General features: G+C 33.5%; 1 long non-coding RNA gene across 1 annotated transcript; it reads left to right on the plus strand.

Annotated features, from left to right (window-relative positions):
• Window positions 1-6,130: 6,130 nt before the first annotated feature.
• On the plus strand, window positions 6,131-9,976 carry LOC132713781 (uncharacterized). The gene is made up of 3 exons (XR_009623481.1): window positions 6,131-6,516; window positions 7,573-7,691; window positions 9,668-9,976. It is a non-coding gene; the product is annotated as an uncharacterized LOC132713781 (long non-coding RNA).
• The last annotated feature ends 387 nt before the right edge of the window (window positions 9,977-10,363 follow it).

A 10,363-nucleotide genomic window follows, 5' to 3' on the forward strand; every position in this document is an offset into this window, starting at 1 on the left:
ATGTACACTACATACATATATATAGTAAGATATGTGAAGATTATAAAGTTTTGGCATAATTGTGGCTGCACATACTCTTAAAGAAATTTTTTTTAAGTGAAAGTAAATAATACTTAAATTGTTGGATGTTAAATCTGACTTTTTAGCTTCTACATTTGTTTTTTAACACTCTAGCGGTCACTAGGTCACACCAACCCAAATATGGAAAAACCTTGTTAACACTAGTTGACACATTTTTTACTCAATTGTCATCAAACTTGGTCAGGATGCTTGTCTAGGTAATTGCTTGGATGAGTTCGAACACGGTCATCTTGGATGAAAAACTAGGTCACAGGAGCTAAAAATAAAAAAATTCTTGCTCACACTCAAATGGCTACAGTTTTGATCCAAATATCCAGGAAATTGGTCTGAAAGTTTGTTTTGATGATTTCTAGGTCAAGTTTGAATTTGGGTCACATGGGGTGAAAAATAAAGTCACACCGCCCAAATATGGAAAAACATTGTGAACACTCTAGTGGTCACATTTTTGACTTAGTCATCGTCAAACTTTGTCAGGATGATTTTCTAAGTAATTGCTCGGATGAGTTTGAATATGGGTCATACTGGATGAAAAACTAGGTCACAGGAGCTAAAAATAGAAAAATCTTGTTAACACTCTAGTGGCTACTGTTTTGATCCATATATCCTGGAAATTGGTCTGAAATTTTGTGTTGATGATTTTTAAGCTAGGTTCAAATATGGGTCACCTGGGGTCAAATACTAGGTCACACCGCCCAAATATGGAAAAACCTTGTCAGCACTCTAGTGGTCACATTTTTGACTCAATTGTCATCAGACTTGGTCAGGATGCTTGTCTAGGTAAAACTGAGTAATTGCAGTGTCAAGGTCATTTTTGATCCAAATATCCTGGAAATTAGTCTGAAAGTTTGTTTTGATGATTTCCAGTTCAAATTTTAATATGGGTCATCTGGGGTCAAACACTAGGTCACACTGCCCAAATATGGAAAAAAAAACTTGTAAACACTCTAGTGGTCACATTTTTGACTCAATTGTCATCAAACTTGGTCAAGATGCTTGTCTAGGTTATTGCTCGGATGAGATCGATTGGTCAGGTGAGCCATTTAGGGCCATCTAGCCCTCTTGTTTACTATTTTCTATAATTTTCTTTTTAGAGATTTATGTAAAATTAGCCAATACTTACTTTATTATTGTTGTTTACCCACCTTGTCTATTTCATATATAAAATGTAAAACAAAGGTATAAAAAGATTATTTATTTATTTACAACCAAAATAGATATATTTACCAGGAAAATAAGAATTGATTACATTAAAATAAAATCACTGACCTATTTATTGTTGTTTTTTTAGCTCAGCTGAGCACAACGTGCTCAAGGGTGAGTTTCTGTGATCACTGCGTTTATCGTGCATTAGTGCCGCTTTGCTGTACTTCAAAAATGTGGTAAAAACTCTTAAAACAACAACTCCTCATACACACCAATAGGCCAATATTATTTAAACTAAGCAGGAATGTTCTTGCATGTAACCAATTTGTTCAAAAGAATTCCATTCATTCCATGCTTAAATTCTGATTGCCATGGCAACCGAAAGAAAAACGAAAAAGCTAAAGCTATGATATTTGGCATGAAACATCTTCTAGTAGATGTCTACCAAGTTTGTTCAAATATAATCCCTCTAGAGGTTCAAAATTGGCCCTGTCCCAGGGGGGTCATTGGTTTTGTATGTAGTAAAACTAAAAAATCTTCTTGCAAAAATCCAAAGGCCCTAGAGCTTAGATATTTGGCATGGAACATCTTCTAGTGAATGTCTACCAAGTTTGTTCAAACAAAAGCCAGGGTAAAAATTGACCCTGCCCCAGAGGTCATTGATTTTTGTTATTTGTATCAGATACTAGGTAAATCGTGAAGAACCTTGTTTGCTTTAATTTTGAAAAGGGCTGTAATTGATCGGACAATTTAACATTGAAATAGCCTATAAGTAGTATGAAGTTCCTTCCCGTTACGCTATTTTCCCTGTTAAACGAAGGCAATATTGACCAGAGACTTTAGAAGCTTTTCGTTAGTTTCCGTAATTTATTACTATTTACTAATTGATATACTGCAGTAGCGTATTTTAATACACCTGTTAAAATCGATTAATTCTTGTGAGTGATACAGCTTTAATTTGAATCAAGTTGACCTCTGGTTATATCAGCTTATCTCGTGGGTTTTAAATTTTTAGACTTCTGATTGGATTAATTCAAATTTGTGTCATTGAATTTGATAAGATGTTTAACTACCTATATATAGGTTGTTTTGCTCTTGCTCGCAATTCTGTTACTTATTTTGTAGTTGTGAACACGTTTCAAGTCTTTTTTGCCCACCCACCCTAGCCCATATGGGTTAGCAATAAGTTTTATTGCATTTAGTTATATTAGTACTGCGTCTTGGTAATTTAAATATTTATAATGATTAGTAATTCTTTGTTGATTGATTAATATATCATTCTATAGTTTATTAGTGTTGACCAATTTTGCAGTTATCTAGTTATAATTCGTGAATATTCAGATTCTCAGGTCAATATTGCCAAACAAGATGTTTTAAGATGCAATATAACTAGTTCAAACGGAAGGAGGAGCAGCATGTTATTACAGTAATCGAATAAATACCAAAAGAAAGCGAAACGACATTTATTAGACGCCGCGTACACGCGGCGTGTAGTAGATATACATTTGTCCATACAGCAATGGGGAAAATTTTAGACTTTTGTGTATGTTTTGTTTTGTTTTAACAAAATCACATTGTTTTCAAATTTGCTAATAAAATAGCCTTTTTGATGTACAACATGTCACATTAGAATAAACGTTTATCTGAAGTGTTAGTGCCATGTTTGAATATCATGATCTAATTTCATCTACATTATAAATAACATGCCAATGAACCAGTCTATAGTCGATCACGACTGATGCAGTGTCACTCACTTCATTTGCTCCGCCTCTGTTGAAGTTCGGCTCCACCTTAAATTTTCGCCACATTTATTATGATGCTGCGTATGCTAGCATTGAATCTGGAAGGGAACAAAGACAACTTTGATCAATCAATATCATTCGATCATTATGCAATTCGTACCAATATTATTCTCGGCACATATTGTCTTAAATTTATTTTAAGTATACTAATCATTTCAATTTTACTTGTTATCCAATTTATTTTGCTTCGACCAGACGTTTCAGTCTTTGTCGCAACAGACAAACATTTCAGAATTCCAGACATGGCATTACTTTGTGAATTTATGCATTAGGTTCAACTTTTTCACAAAAATAAGCAACTTAATAAGTCATTTAACAACTATACCAAGAACATTCAGAATCAAAGCACAGAAGGCGCTGAATTTGTTTGGGTCTCATAATGTCAGAAAGGTGAAGGTTGTGAGATTATAAAACAATTTGTTTTTGTATAGTGCCACCAATGCTTTCCAGCGTTTTAATTTTAGTAGATTGGCTATAAGACTAATTGCAACACTGATATTCGATCCAATGTTTATTTGACTTAAACAATTTGAAAAAAAAATGAGTTGCCTTAACTGGGATTTGAACTCCAGACCTCTCACTTCCTAAGCGAGCGTGCAAACCCCTCGGCCGCGTTGAATTTACATGTTAATGGTCTGAAGATAACCATATTATTCTAGTTAGGGTTTGTAACGACGCTAACTGTTGTTTAACACTTGTGTAAATAACCATGGCGCTTACTATAAGCATGTATATCTATAAATAATAAAGCAATATTAGAAATCTTCGACCATTCGGGAATTATTTTGCTTGAAAATTAATCCGCCTGTCATGTGACCATATTTACGCAGTGATCTCCCCTAAATTGTTCGGCCTAAGTCTTACATATAAAGGGAAGTAACCGCTTCAAAAAGCGGACTACTTTCGGCACTTGCAATTAACAGCATTAGAGTCTGAAATTTCGCTACCATTATTTGTTTGGTCTGACGCCCCAAACAAATAAAAACTGATTTGTGCTTCGGATATTCAACTGTTAACATATTTGCAATTTTGTTACTAAACTTTGCTCCATTTAACGACACAAATATTTTATTTTCTGTCGTCTGCTACTACATTTAGTTACTAAGTCTTGTTTACCTCTACTTCGTTTGTCTATGCGTGAAATAAGTCACGACTCAGTTTCATCACACAAAGTCTCCCTTCTCTTAAGAAGAAAGAATGCGGAAGATAAAGAGTTTATGTACAGTATCTGTCCAATTTCAAATGTTTTTTTGTCTTAAATAGGACACACTAAAATATAAAACTAAAATTGGGTTGAATTTCGAAGTAAGATGAGCATTTATTATATTGTCATGGAAATGCCACAGTAACATTTGCGGTGCGCTTGCTTGCATATAATGGCATTATAACGACTGGCGTGTGCGTTGGTGCGCTCTTGTAAGGACCAGCAACTGAGGACATTTGTCAGGAATAACAGCAACGAGTGAGGACATGACCGACAATTGAGCCCATTCTCAATTGACAAAAATATTTTATACTCTAAAAATGCTTAGTTTTTGCTAAAACATGTAAAAAAATGGTAATCGAGTTATGTCCTCGATTGGGTGTGTCGGGGTTGTGCGTCGACCTAAAAAAAATAGCCATTTTTGAACTTCCCACTCGGCGAATTATTGTGTCCTCAATTGTTGGTCAGATATGACGAAACTGGAATACTGCATTTCTATTGGTTGAAATTAATGCCAAAAAATGAGAAATATTATTTAAGCTGTTAATTAGTAGATGTAGACCCTTTAAGAAATATTTAAAATCCACTATGAATTTATAAACAGGTAAAATTTGTAAAGGTTATCTGCTTACTTACCGGAAGTCATTAAAGGAAATTTGGAATCGGACATTTTTACTGCGTGGTACAGTACAGGAATGCGGAAGCAGAAAAAGGTAAAAGAATCTAAATTTTGATGCTATATTACTTCTCATAATTCATTGCAGCTTAATAGGCTTTACAGTTGTACTATTTGTTTTTCTATACTGTTTAGTCCTAAAGTTTAGACAGCCTCAATTGATCATAGTACATGTACAGAAATCAACTCGTACCCAAACCATTTCGTTTTATCATGCCTGTTGAAAGGACTGATTAAAAATTCTTTAAATAAGAAAAAAATATTAAATCTAATAAAATTGAAATAAAAAACAACAAGAATTGTGAATGTTACCGCAGGGGATAGGTAAATTTTTAATTGTCACTTATTTTCGCGATGCCGCTTTTTATTAAATAAAAATTGGAAGCTATGTTTTGTTAAAATGTGTGTATAAAACACTAAAAATGAGTTGATGAATGAAAACTACTGAAGGTATTGTTTACACAATTTGAACGAAGATATCTGCCAGTATGTGTTAGTTAGTCAGGGCTTTTTTTCCTTCTATAGCAGGGGCCGGTATAGGGCTGCTTCCCCAAAGAAAAATTCTTTAAAATCATGCAGTTTTCCCCAAAAATTGAATTTACATCAAGTTTTTTCTTCCCCTTTTGCAAATATACCGTGTATTTTTTCCCCAAAATTAAGGGCTGGGCTGCTTTCCCAACCTGTGAAAAAAAAGCCCTGTTAGTTCTACATAAAATAGATCTATATATATATAAGGAATATTTTCTATTAGGGGTTTATTTTTTTAGTTCTACATAAAAATGATATAAGCTAGGAATATTTCTAAGAGGTATATGTAGTAGAGTGAATAAGGAAGAAAAAACCCAGCTTAATGGTCTGTTGATGTAGGGTTTAAGAAATTATATTTCAAATCTTTCTTGTACAGTACACAGGTTTCCAATTTTGGTACATGAATTACCATTTTCCTTAAGCCTGTTCAATATTCAAACTCTGACACCCCCTCCCCTTTCCCACTCTACTCTGCTTATTCATCATATATTAAACTGCATAAGGTCTCAACCCGGTACGGAATTAGACCCAGCCCGTTGTAGTCTAGAAAGTAGTTCTTTTAAATTTTGAAATGGCCTATTTCAAGTCATCTTAATTGATACTGGTTATATTTTAAGTATATCTTTAGTAATTGTGTACATAAAGTTTCATTTCTTAGTACTTTAAAGGTTGTTTTTGATGTATTTTTGCAGGATTTCATGTCTGGGTGGAAGGTTTCAGGAAGTACTATGCACAAGAATACACACCAGTTACTATTTGGAATATTCTTATAGTGATTACAGAAATTAAAAGCTGCAGAAAAACTCCAAGGGCTAATGTATTATTTTTTTGTGCTAAATTTACTTGGACTGCATTGGTGTTTAAAGAAATGGTCATGATATTTCGGTACCGGATTTGCTTTGTCCAGAATTTAGCCTTAAATGTGATGGATTTACTATAGGATATATATTACGAAAATTCAGTGGGCCGTCTCCTAAATATAAGAAATGAGAAAATGGGAAGTGGTTGATGGATATGGATGAAACTTTGCATCAGTCTTGTGTTTATGAATAGAAGTCAGGAAAATAAATGATAACTGACAGGTTTGACAATTTTAAATTTTATTTCAAAATTTAAATTTTGACATTTTAAATTGGGACATATGTTGTTATTGTTATCTCCCCTTCAAATGTAGATGTCTGCTACTGTGTCAGTAAGCAGGGAGAAGGGTACAGAGCTTTTGCATGAAAGATTAACCACCTTTTATTAAATTAAAACTGTAAAAATGAATTTAAAATTAAAAAATGAAATTTAAATTTTGTAAAAAGCAGTTTATTAATTGATAAATCTTATTTTTGCACCCTGTGTTTAGCAATATACTATAAATCTAGCTTATTTTTATAAGATTTATATAAAAAATGATAAATTTTAGAGAAATGCATCTTAAATTATGGATAAACTATGCATTGCAAAGGAATTGGGGAGTGTGTGGTTTCAGATTGGTTACATTGGTAAAAAAGTGAATGACAAGCTCATTCCCAGAGATCTTAGGGGCCCAAGAAGCACCGGCCATTGGGATTTCGAACAAGCACCATAGAAGCCTATTGCTCATATGGACCACACATTATATGTTTTGATGTTTTAGCAAAGGATTGATGCTGTAGTAATCAGTATGTAAATATTCACTATTGTCTTGTATTTCAATGAAGCAGAACTGACAATTGAACAGGACAAATGTGATTTATATTTTGGAATATAGGCATTTTTCAGTGTACATGTAGTGAAACTTGGTGTTTTGCTGTGTTGCAGAATGTATTTGCTATTTATATATACACATTTTCTAGTTATTAAACAGTGTACTTTATGGATAATTGGCTCATTTAGAATAACACAGCTGATATGATTGTTGTTGTTGTTGTTGTAGCTGCTACAGCAGTTAAATTAGGTTAGGTTTACAATGTCTAAACTGCTATTTTCATACAGGCATGCATTTTTCAGCACACAATATTTATATATGTTCTCCAGTGTGAATTAGCAAATCTAGCCATTGATTAATTAAGACATTATTTTCTTTCTTTTTCAGACATCAGAATTACAGCATAAATGCCTCTGCTCTTATAATTTTCTTAGGCATGTACTAGTGTTGCATACTTTTTCAGACTGTGCATTTACCAAAGCCTGGGTTTGAGTACAGGACCTTACCTTATCCTGGTAAAGATCTATGGAAGGACTCCTTCAGCTCAGTTTGGCAGCAGCTTTGTCAGGACACATTGAGATGGTAATTACTTATGTCTAGTTTGAAACTTCAGCTATTGACAGTAGCGACTCCCAATGCTCGGGCAATATTTGGTAGTTATTTTGAATGTACTGTGAAATCATCATTTATTCGTGGGGCACGAATTTTCGTGGTCATTCGTGGATAGGTCAATCCACGAATTTAAGACCCGACGAAATTTATCCCAACAAAATGTCTCTGTTCCATATATCTCAACATGCGTCGGCGCTTTTCCGGCCGATATTTGTGGTATGAATGTATATTCTAATCAGGTCAGTGACAAATTAAATCCATAAATAGTTTAATTTTGCAATATTTAAGACACTTGAAAAGAAAAATCGATTGTATGTCTTCAGTTTGCTGTCACAAATGTTCGTCGCATGTAAACATCAGGGGACTACTTGATCGTTGTAGGCTACTTGATTGTGTTAGCCAGAATACGTGACATAATCGAGTAAATATGGGAACCAAGTGCATTAATTATCCCCGATAAAACTTTTAACGACTAGTGTTTATATGATCCATTTAAATATATTTTTTTCAATATGTTTTTGTGTGACTGCTATTCCGAAAAATATCAAAGAAGCCGTCGTCTTTACACTAGATGCACACATACATGTATGTAACTGTATTGAGCCATTTACTGGTATTAATTTATATGCATATAAATTTACACAGTCGATGTGATGTAGTGTGTAGTTTTGGACTAATTCGGGGTGTTAACTTTTTTACTGGCTGGTTAAAAATTGGCAGATGTCGTATAATTTATGCGATGTTTACATTGGCGAATTATAGGGGCATATAATGGAGCTGCATATCATGTCACACAAAGGTGTTAATTGCAGTCAATTATCGGCAGTAATTGTGTTACTGCCAGAGGCCAGGATTAAATTTATTGACAAGAGCTGTGTTATATACACGGGGTAAGTAAAACAGCGCGGTGATTAAGTGAAAGATTACTTTCCATTACTTATTTTTTTTTTACAAGAAAATGAAAATCCACGAATTTAAGAACCCACGAAAATGCCTGTTTTGGTAAAACCACGAAATTTCATGCCCACGAATACAAATGATTTCACAGTATATCAGGAGAAAATTTCTCTAATTCTGACTATATTAAGACTTCTCAATGATTCAAAGTGGGAGACGGTATGTGTCATCTTTTTTAAGCCTTATTTGTGTGAGAGTTGGCTAATCTTACTTTGTCAGAAGACATAGCCCATGGTGATATGGTAACCTCTTTGCTAACCTTAAGATTACCTCTGTTTGTCTTTATTGATATCTTAAGCAAACAATGTATTGTGTGTATGTTGGTTCTTTACTTTATTTACCATGGTATATAGGTAAAAATCATAATCAGTAAGTTTTATTACAATATTGAAGGAAAGAGTTATGAAAAAAGCACATTTAATTGTGATTTCTTGTATTTTAACCCAAAATTTCATGCTCTCATTTAAAGAAATGGAGTTTCTATTACAATTTTTAAGCAATAAGGTCTTATTCTTTCATAAAAATAACTGTATGACATTAGCCGGTAACATATAACTTTATTCGAAGAAAATCCATTCACAGAATCAAAAGATATGACAGACTTTGTAATATAAATTTTTGCGTAAAATTCTATTGGCCGAGCCTGAATTTTTGCATGAAGGTTCATATTTAAGAAATTGTACTGCGTTAATATAATTTGTTAGAGACATGTCAAACCTATATGATTGTACTTGTATAACACTAAATTACTAGGAAATGAGTATAAAGTTTGGCTTAACTTAAATTTTGGATTCATTTAGGTCTCAACCCGGTACGGAATTAGACCCAGCCCGTTGTAGTCTAGAAAGAAGTTCTTTTAAATTTTGAAATGGCCTATTTCAAGTCATCTTAATTGATACTGGTTATATTTTAAGTATATCTTTAGTAATTGTGTACATAAAGTTTCATTTCTGAGTACTTTAAAGGTTGTTTTTGATGTATTTTTGCAGGATTTCATTTCTGGGTGGAAGGTTTCAGGAAGTACTATGCACAAGAATACACACCAGTTACTATTTGGAATATTCTTATAGTGATTACAGAAATTAAAAGCTGCAGAAAAACTCCAAGGGCTAATGTATTATTTTTTTTGTGCTAAATTTACTTGGACTGCATTGGTGTTTAAAGAAATGGTCTTGATATTTCGGTACCGGATTTGCTTTGTCCAGAATTTAGCCTTAAATGTGATGGATTTACTATAGGATATATATTACGAAAATTCAGTGGGCCGTCTCCATAAATGCAGCAAAGACCGGGAATTTAAGGTACGGGAATTAGTCTGTCCGGAAAAGGGGAGGTAAATAAAAAAAATGTAAACAGAAGTATATTTTTACAGAATCGGTGTGTATAGGTTGTATAAGATATATAGCTACTGTGCAGGAGTAACTGTGAATTTAAGTGCAGCTGTACAAAGGTTGATGGAGGATTATTCGATGGAGGATTATTGTTACTCTCTGTTTACTACACAGAGGTTCTGTTTACTACACAGAGGTTTGCCTACATATGCGGTGAAGATTAACAACAACAACAATGGCGGTCTGAGCACAGAATAATATTTCTGCCTCTTGAAAGTTGATGAGTTTTCGATTTACAAGTGTTTGGAAGGCCATTAAGTTTGACTAAATCAGATTTAACATTTACTTTCTGGT

The sequence above is a fragment of the Ruditapes philippinarum genome, unplaced genomic scaffold, assembly GCF_026571515.1.
Source record: "Ruditapes philippinarum isolate M1 unplaced genomic scaffold, ASM2657151v2 ctg21162_1_1_1_1, whole genome shotgun sequence".
In the NCBI taxonomy this organism is placed as follows: domain Eukaryota; kingdom Metazoa; phylum Mollusca; class Bivalvia; order Venerida; family Veneridae; genus Ruditapes; species Ruditapes philippinarum.